The sequence below is a fragment of the Mytilus californianus genome, unplaced genomic scaffold (assembly GCF_021869535.1).
Source record: "Mytilus californianus isolate M0D057914Y unplaced genomic scaffold, xbMytCali1.0.p SCAF_10, whole genome shotgun sequence".
Taxonomy (NCBI): Eukaryota; Metazoa; Mollusca; class Bivalvia; order Mytilida; family Mytilidae; genus Mytilus; species Mytilus californianus.
Window position 1 is genome coordinate 13,650,776 of NW_026262582.1, and position 9,888 is coordinate 13,660,663.

Below are 9,888 nucleotides of genomic sequence, written 5' to 3' on the forward strand. Positions count from 1 at the left end.
CCATATATATTCTTGTATGGGACAATAAAACAAATCAAATGAAATATTGAAACAAGAATATATATGGTTTCAGGGTGGGGATCTTGACCGTTTACAAGTTTTCAAAAAGAAGGGGGTTGGGGTGAACCCGTTCTCCCCCACATCCCTTCTTTTTGAAAACTAAGGTTACAATTTCCTCATCAAATTTAACTTTAAAGGATTTGCAAATCTTTTTTTTTTGTCCATTTTAGTTAAATTACTCCTAACGTTTCTACCTCAACCATAGCCCTCAAATACTAGTAGGGGCCTCAGTGGCCGAGTGGTTTAAGTAATCCAACTACTGTATCACTATTCTTTCAACACTGAAGTAGTGAGTATGAATCCCGCACGAGGCGGGTGTGCTCAACGAAAATCTTAATTCACTAGGATTGTCAGGTCGGTGGTTCTCTCCGGGCACTCCGGCTTCCTCCACCAGTAAAAACTGACCGCCACAAAATAGCACAATAGTGCTGAAAGTGGCGTTAAAAACAAATCAATTAATCAAATACCTGTATTAAGGTTGGAGTGTTCCTCATGAAGGTAAATCCAGAATAGCGTTTCATTTTTTTAAGTTATTTTTATTCACAAAAAGTAACCAACCGAGTAACGATATTCTTTCCAGTTATTAAACGAAAGTGGACGATAAATAATCCATTCTAAAAAAATTGCATAACGTGTCGGTGTTGGACGTTGTTATTTTGATTTCCTATATCAATGTGGTCAAAATGACGTCCAAACATAACATAAAATTTTAAGTTTCAAGAACTGGATGTTGACTTCACTGGCAATATTAACATCGGAAGTAGCAGAATGTTGCAAGCATACAGGAACGTAAAATATAAAGATTGCATTGCCGCTTCCGTTTACTCAAATAAGGGGCCGTATTAATGCTTGTTATACGGTAGTAACTTTGAGCCTTTCAGTGTGAAGAACAGCAAAAATAGATGTTTCTTTGGTATATTGTTATTTCCTAGTATTTTCTGAAAAAATATTGTCTCCTTTGGTCTTTAGAATTCACTTCTGTCCATCCCACGTTCCCTTTCTCAAATTGACAAATCGAGAAATTAAACACATACATATCAAATATCAAGAAAATGATAATCTTTCAAATTAATGTTTTTACATTTAAACTTGTTAATTTATCGGGGTTGTTTAATGTTACTTCTTTTTTCCCTTCTTTTAATTCGTCCCCGTACTTTGAGTGTAATCAAATTTTTTTGTGGTTCGTTTCTTGGCCTCCGATACACTGCAAACATGGCTAGTACGTTTACTGATATATACAACTTAGTAACAGTGAAATTCTAACTAGTATATATATTTTGTTAATTAACCAGTGTTTCTAGTCAATTCATAGTCTGTAATAGTAAATTTCTAGTCTTTCTAATCATTTTTTAAGCCTTTCTAATTAATTTGCTAGTCATCTAGTATTTACGAAAACAGCTAGTAATCAAACGGACAGACTATTTAACCTGATAAATTCTACAAGGTTTTTTCTTTGATCGAGTATATATGGCTTGAATTGCGGGTATACAGATTTTTTTTGTACATATTCAGTGCCTTAGAACTTTGTCAAAAGTATGCTGCTACAGAAACAAAATCATGATCTTTCAGTTGCTTCTGGAGAGGTAGTATGTAAAAAATCACTAGATAACCTCTCTAGTTGTATTTCAATTACAATTAAAGAAATATAGCACTTGATCAATCGTTACAGTGAACAATTTTACTGCAAAACACCAATACATATACATGAATTTATAGAGGTTTCTTTGTATTTCAATATAAAATGCGGCGCTCAATTGGAAGTTAAAATCTATGGCATCATATCACTTTAAATTCTTAACAGGCTGGCATAAATAACATTACACTCAATCTGAGGACATCAAAAGTGACTTATTTTTTTGCATTAATTTTTACTTCTTAATCTCTAGGAAATCGTTATTCATTTGTGAACGATTGAAACAGACTTTTTTAGTAAATGACAAAAATAATTTGAGACCAGGACCAATTCTATAAAGATTCATTCTTTATCTAAATGTACAGTATTGCAGATTCGTGTCTTTTTATGTTCGAACAATCTTATGGCTTATTCCTAAACATATGCCCAAATTATATATAATAAATTGCTCAAACTGCAGTTTTGATAGATTTTGGCACATATTTCCCCACAGGCAATATGTGACTAAACACATATTAGTTTTAAAGAAATTCGTTAAATTGTGACAAAAATGCTTTAAGCGTACTGTACATGTATTTAAAATACACTCTTTAGATTCCAAAATGTTTTAATATTGTTACGGTTTTGACACCGTGTAGGTGGAATAACTGGAGTGGAATTTGGCCCAACCGCTTTATGCGCTGTAAAAAAAATGTGAATCTTGAAGGACAATTATCTAAGTTTCCCTGGTTTTCAATAAATAAAATGACAATAAAGTTGCCTATTTTGACACAAGACTTGTATAATGGTTGTACACATTTTAAATCTTTGCTTCTTTTTCACACTAAAACCGGGCTAAAATTTTGTTCAAAGAGTTTTATGGTAAAAGTATTCAAATGTTTGTATTAGAGACAAAATAAATTTAAATTAAAGAAAAGTGAGGCTCCAGAATGTGCGTATATTGTTCGTACTCTCCAATTTAACGTGGACTCTTTAACGAAGAAGGATAACATGAAACCTTATTAACATATACATTAGATGTGGTATGATTGCAAATGAGACATCTATCCACTCTGCAGTGACCAAATAACGTAGATGTTATCAACTATAGGTCACAGTAGGCCCTTCAACAACGAGCAAAACACATACCGTATAGCAAGCTGTAAAAGGTCCGGAAATGTTAAATGTAAAACACTTGTAAAGGCACACACAGAATGAGGCGGGCCCCAAACCCTTCCATAACTTGAGACAGGGGTGTAACGGCACAACACAAGAACAAACTGTAAAAATTATTTGAAAAGGTTGAACTCGTCCGATCGATACAAAGCACAAAAAAAGAATAAAAGACAAAAGACATGATACCGATCTGAGAGTACTCGCAGTTACTGCATGCATGAAAGCTATAGTTCACAGTCAATAACAACTAATAATAAACATGTATCCAAGACAAATGTTTTTTAAATTAGTCTGGGGCTAACATGATTTATTTAATAGTTGTAGTTGGCTTTGAACTAGCTTTCAGTAACTGCGAGGACTCTGTTGTGTCTTGCTTTTATGTTAACTGCTTTTTTTTGTGTTTTTGTGTGTGCTACTTACCGATCTATTGGGTTCAGCCATTTGCAACTGATTTTTACAGTTTGTACTTATGTTGTGCTTTTACACCACTGTCACAGGTTAGGGAGGAATGAGCGTTCCCAAACACGTTTAAACCCGCCAGATTCTGTATGTGTGAATGGCTCAAGACAAAGGCCCGAAATTCAGTGGTTGTCGTTAGTTTATTTCAGTCATATTTGTGTTTCGCAAATTGTATTGTTATGAATTATTGGTAGACCGTCAGTTTTTTTCTCGTTTTAATTGTTTCACATTAATCATGTCGGTGCCTTTTAAAGCCGACTATACGATATGGGTGTTGCTAATTATTGAAAGGCCGTACGGGGACTAATTATTGCTTTTATCTTCGTCATTTGAACTCTGTTGGATATTTGTCTCATCGGCAATCATATATACCACTTCTCCTTATTTTCATAAACAAATTGGAAAACTGTCATACAAGGTTCTGCTCACACAAATGCGTACGAGGCAAAGCAACAAATAATACTGGTGCAAAACTAATAACATATTCATGGGTTAGCCATTTTTTGAAGAAGAAAAAATCAGTTATTAATTCAGGATATGTTCTACGTAAATATATAGTACCGTTTTAAGTCCGAGCATTATGATTTATTTAAGCATTTTGGAGGCCATTTCGAAGATGACAATCGATCGATATTTTGTAAACCAAATTAATCTGTTTCCATAGCAAGAGACTTACCTTCGGCCATCATACGACTGAATAATGATCTTTTATATACATGATATAATACAAAATGTCAACTGTTGTAGTTTCACTCGTTGACGATTACAAATGAGGATACCAAAAAAAAATCTTTTGTTGAAATGTTCCTGGTTAAAAATTTATTCAAAATAATTTGAAGGTAATTGTATGTCTTCATTCTTTCAATTTATGGAGTGGGGGTCTCTTCAGGTATAATAACAAATGAGACTTTCTAGAGTTCGGGTGGTTTATTGCCAGAGAATGTACAAAACTCTGAACTAAAAATTACATTCATTAATAGCAGTCAATATAAAACACACTATTAACATGCATACATAAATATCACAGACAACTCATTATTCGGTTTAAGCAAAACATAACACTATACAGTGTTACTCTAAACATTCGATACACATTTACTATGGAATGTTCACTCATTCATTTGTCCTGTGTAGTGAAAAGTACATCTCATTTCACATGCACTTTAACTGTTTAATAAACTGGTTTCTGTGACCAACAATTAGATATAACGCTAATCATTTTAATTGCGTTTTAAAACGAAATAGAATTTAATGTATCTTTAGAACTGTTTGGTAAAACTGATCAATTTTGTTTTAATTTGATTTAATCACCTAAAAAGAGTTAATTTTGACAATGTTTATATTAGTAACATGAATTTTTAACTGTTGCTATTATACTTGAAGTATAAGCTGAAACGCCTTTTTTTTTTTTTTGGAAATAAAGAGCCACTTGCATCATTAGAGGAATTTCGTACTCACTTTGCAAGTGCATCTAAATATCTTAGAGCTGGTGAAAAGTGGCCTCATTCCACAATTCTTCTGTATAAATACAGCTCAGATACAACCTATAAGAATATGGATATTCCCGAGAAGACTTGGAAAAGGTAGACAATGAGCCAACGAAACACGGAATCCATGCTGAACAGATTATGATTGAACAGCTGCGTAAAATTTAGCAGAACATAGAAAAAGTTTTTAGAGAAAGTTATGAACATATACACAGCATAGAAGTCATTCAAAGTTACTCACCATGTAGTTATTGTTCTTGCGAATTAAACACATTCTGGATGGAAGAAAAAATAAAGATGGTGGTGTGGTTCCAACAGACTTTGAAAAAGTACAAGCAATTGAGTTCAAAATCCCTTTTTCAAACTTCTATAACCATGACGATAGGAAAATTCAGGAGGGGTTTGAAAAAACTTTTGAAAAGAGGTATTAAACTTGACATCTTCACAGATGACAACCGGAAATATTTTTAATGCCACTGGACTAGTTACAGAGAGACAAAGAAGAGAAATAAATGACAAGGAAATTCTCCAATACTTTGAAGGAACAGTGGCTCTAGAAACAATCACAGACTAGTGATTTTGTGTGTGTGGTTTTTTTTTTATTTGGTTATTTTGATGGGAACTTTAAATGCATAAAATAACGAATAAGTGAGGCTATATCAATATACTGAATTAACTACAAAAACAAACATCGTAACTTATGAACCTGTAACACAGATGCGTGTGTTATTCACTTTGAAGAAAATTCGTAAACAGCCTTTTTATCAACCACCATATACATGATATATATAGCTGTAAATAAATGGCAGTTTATATAACACTTGTGGTAGAAAAAATTGTGTCAAATAATTTAATTACATTATTGTGGAATAAACATTTTACACCAGATATTTTGGCCACTGGCTTGATTTAGTTGTTTTTCTCTCTCAATTGCATGGTACAGTATCTTATTTGAAGATAGTTGCTGACACATGATATAAATAGTTGCACATGAATACAAATCAAGGTCATACTTAACTGTGTTTAATTAAAGTGAAGTACAATAGTAGTCCATGAGACAGAAACAGTACAGCAGAATAAACACAAATATACATCTGTTAAAGTTAGTACTAATAAAAGTGTACTAAATTTCAATGGTCAATATGAACAGGAATCTAACCTGAGACAACTTAAACTAATCACGAGACAGCCTCCAGCTGAACTTCAGAAAGTTCTGCCAGACTTGAGCAATACATACCTTCCAGAATTTTTTTACCATCATGATAGCTACTCAATTGAAAGGCTGCTTCCAGAGTGCATGTTATGTTTGTCATGGGCATATTGAAATTTTTGCGAGAATAAAAAGGAAATTTATAATGCATCTAACCAGAAATGAGTAAAATGGCTCTGTAGATAAACTTGATTGAGAATATTAGTAAGACGTATAGATAGTCCCTAATTAGTTAATAATTAAAAAGACTGTAAAAAGACGCATGACTCTGAAATGAAAAAAAAACATGATTTTCAGAATCAAGTCGACATTCACGAACCCAAACACCAGAGTAGTTTGTAGTAGTTGGCTATAAAAATACAAAGAAAAAATGTCAAATATCACTAAGCATTCACCACCTTATTTTTGACTTTAAACTGAGAGAAAGTGTGATAATAATTCATTTATTGAGGGTTATAACGTCCAGTGGCAAATATTCCATGCATGTTCAAGACAATAAGAGTGATAATGAAATGTATCAGTATAACACAAATCAATGGATACCTGCGCATGTACACCTAATCAGATATTTATCAGAATTTCCACATTGTAAAATTGTATTCTAAATCCTTGAGAAAGGCTTAGAACTAGGATATCAAACCAAAAAAATTGAATATCATAAATATATGTAGCATTGAGAAGTCGTTATATGCTACAATTGGTCAATAATCTTCATTTATAAGGACAATAAACGAAAAACAAATATTATAGAAAGCAACCATACATTTGAACATTTACTTTTTTAAATTGAAAAAAAAACACAATTCTTGTTTTTTCTTAAAAATATGCTAAATAGACAAGCAACTGACAATAATTTATGCAAATCATTTAGCAATATGCATTGCCCTTAACAACAGACAGGTGCAATTACGCTGTTAAAATGTAGATATCCAGAAGAAATGAGGATTATTTTATCAAACGCATCAAACCTTTACACATAAATATTGAATTGAATAAGTACAATTTAACTCCTTGTTTCCCATTGTTTAACTAGGCAACTGAATAAAGTCCTTTTATTCCAATGCAAACTGTCGTTCCCTCTACTTAAAAATTCTATCCTGGGATTACTATAACACATTGCTGGTGTCATCCTGGGACTGTTAGAACAAATTGCCGGTGTCATCCTGAGACTACTATAAATCATTGCTGGTGTCATCCTGCATGAGACTACTAGAACAAATTGCTGGTGTCATCCTGAGACTACTAGAACAAATTGCCGGTGTCATCCTGAGATTACTGACACATTGCTGGTGTCATCCTGAGACTACTAGAACACATTGCTGGTGTTATCCTGAGACTGCTAGAACACATTGTCGGGGTCATCCTGACGCTACTAGAACACATTGCCAGTGCCATCCTGATACTACTAGAACACATTGCCGGTGTCATCCTTAGATTACTAGAACACATTGCTGGTGTCATTCTGAGACTACTATAACACATTGCAGGTGTTAAAGTACTCTCCATCCTATCTGTCATTACAAATAATTTCTGATCTGAGCATAGAAACATAAGTTACATAATTTAAGCATTTGCTCAGATAACATGTAAATACCTTGATATTTTACCACCAGCTTATTAAAATTTGTTATTCTTCAAACAAAATGGCACTTGTTTTTATAAGTACAAAGATAGTAGTCCGTGATGCTTGGTAACACTTGTATCCTGACTGTTATGTTCTAACCGGTAGAAATTATTTCTGGAAGGATTGACTTCAAATTTGGCTCAGAGATTTGATCATTTGTTAAATGGATATAGAATCAAAATCGAAAAAAAATATTTGTAATTGGTAAAAACATGACCATACCAGTATCCTGACCAATGAAAATGCTAAATTCTTTTTAATCTCTTGAAAGATTTACCTTTTTGTAATATGTCAAAGGGGAAAATAATTGTCATGACCCATGTTGACTTAGCCCCAAGCAACATACATTATTAGAAATGAATATGTTGCAATGATTCTATATACTTAGAAATAAGAAGATGTGGTATGAGTGTCAATGAGACAACTCTCCATCCAAGTCACAATGTGTAAAAAGTAAACATGTATATGTCAAAGTATGGCCTTCAACACAGAACCTTGGCTAATACCGAACAATAAATAGTGTAAAACAATTCAAACAGGAAAACCAACGGTCTAATCTATATAGAAAACAAGAAACACTTATGAACCACATCAACTAACGACAACCACTGAAAAACAGGCTCCTGACTTAGCACAGGTGCAAAAAAATGCAGCAGGTTAAAACGTTTTAACAGTTGCCAACCTTCACATTAACCTGAAACAACAGTGTAACATTACAATATAGAAAGACACACTATAAAATATCAGTTGAAATGGCTTAACTCGATCAAAATGACATATTAACAAAAACAAGCAAATATACTCAACGAATAAATTTGATCTACGACACAATATAAATACAATATTAATAAAAAGGGGGATGCAAAACAATGTCCAAAAGACAACTATAACCTGAGACAAAATGGCGTTAAATAAAATAACGTACAAAAGGTAAATTTAAATAAATTTGTTGTTTATAGTACAAGTACAGAAGTGATACAGTTATCTTATTACTCATCATAAGCCAGAAAATCATATGATGCAGTAACCTATTGACACAGATATATATATATATTTCTTGCCTATAAGAAATTTTAAAAGTAAAATGCAAATAAAAAAAAACAGTAAACTATGCAAAACATTCAAAGTCAATGAACCATAATTGAAGGTGCAGAATCAAATAATTTGAAAAAAATGAAATATGCCAAAGCTAATTATACAACTGCATATATCAGAGACTTATCATATGTGGTTCCCCTTAAACTGACCTAATTACAAACGTTAACATGTAAACTATGCAAAATTTCAAAAGTCAATGAACTGATCTATAACAAAACAATTGCCCAAATACTGTAGACAATCACTAACAACAACCACAGAAGAACAGGCTCCTGACCTGTAACAGGTTCAATTATCTATGTGGCATGGTCACATAACAACAACCACAGAATAACAGGCTCCTGACCTGTAACAGGTTCAATTATCTATGTAGCAGGGTTACATAACAACAACCACAGAATAACAGGCTCCTGACCTGTAACAGGTTCAATTATCTATGTGGCAGGGTTACATAACAACAACCACAGAATAACAGGCTCCTGACCTGTAACAGGTTCAATTATCTATGTGGCATGGTTACATAACAACAACCACAGAATAACAGGCTCCTGACCTGTAACAGGTTCAATTATCTATGTAGCAGGGTTACATAACAACAACCACAGGGTAACAGGCTCCTGACCTGTAACAGGTTCAATTATCTATGTGGCAGGGTTACACAACAACAACCACAGAATAACAGGCTCCTGACCTGTAACAGGTTCAATTATCTATGTAGCAGGGTTACATAACAACAACCACAGAATAACAGGCTCCTGACCTGTAACAGGTTCAATTATCTATGTGGCAGGGTTACACAACAACAACCACAGAATAACAGGCTCCTGACCTGTAACAGGTTCAATTATCTATGTGGCAGGGTTACATAACAACAACCACAGAATAACAGGCTCCTGACCTGTAACAGGTTCAATTATCTATGTAGCAGGGTTACATAACAACAACCACAGGGTAACAGGCTCCTGACCTGTAACAGGTTCAATTATCTATGTGGCATGGTTACATAACAACAACCACAGAATAACAGGCTCCTGACCTGTAACAGGTTCAATTATCTATGTGGCATGGTTACATAACCTTCCCTAGATATGTTTTTTGTAGTCCTTGTTACATGAGTTCCATCATTTTGCCTCCATCATTTCATCTTTTTTATAAGAAATAT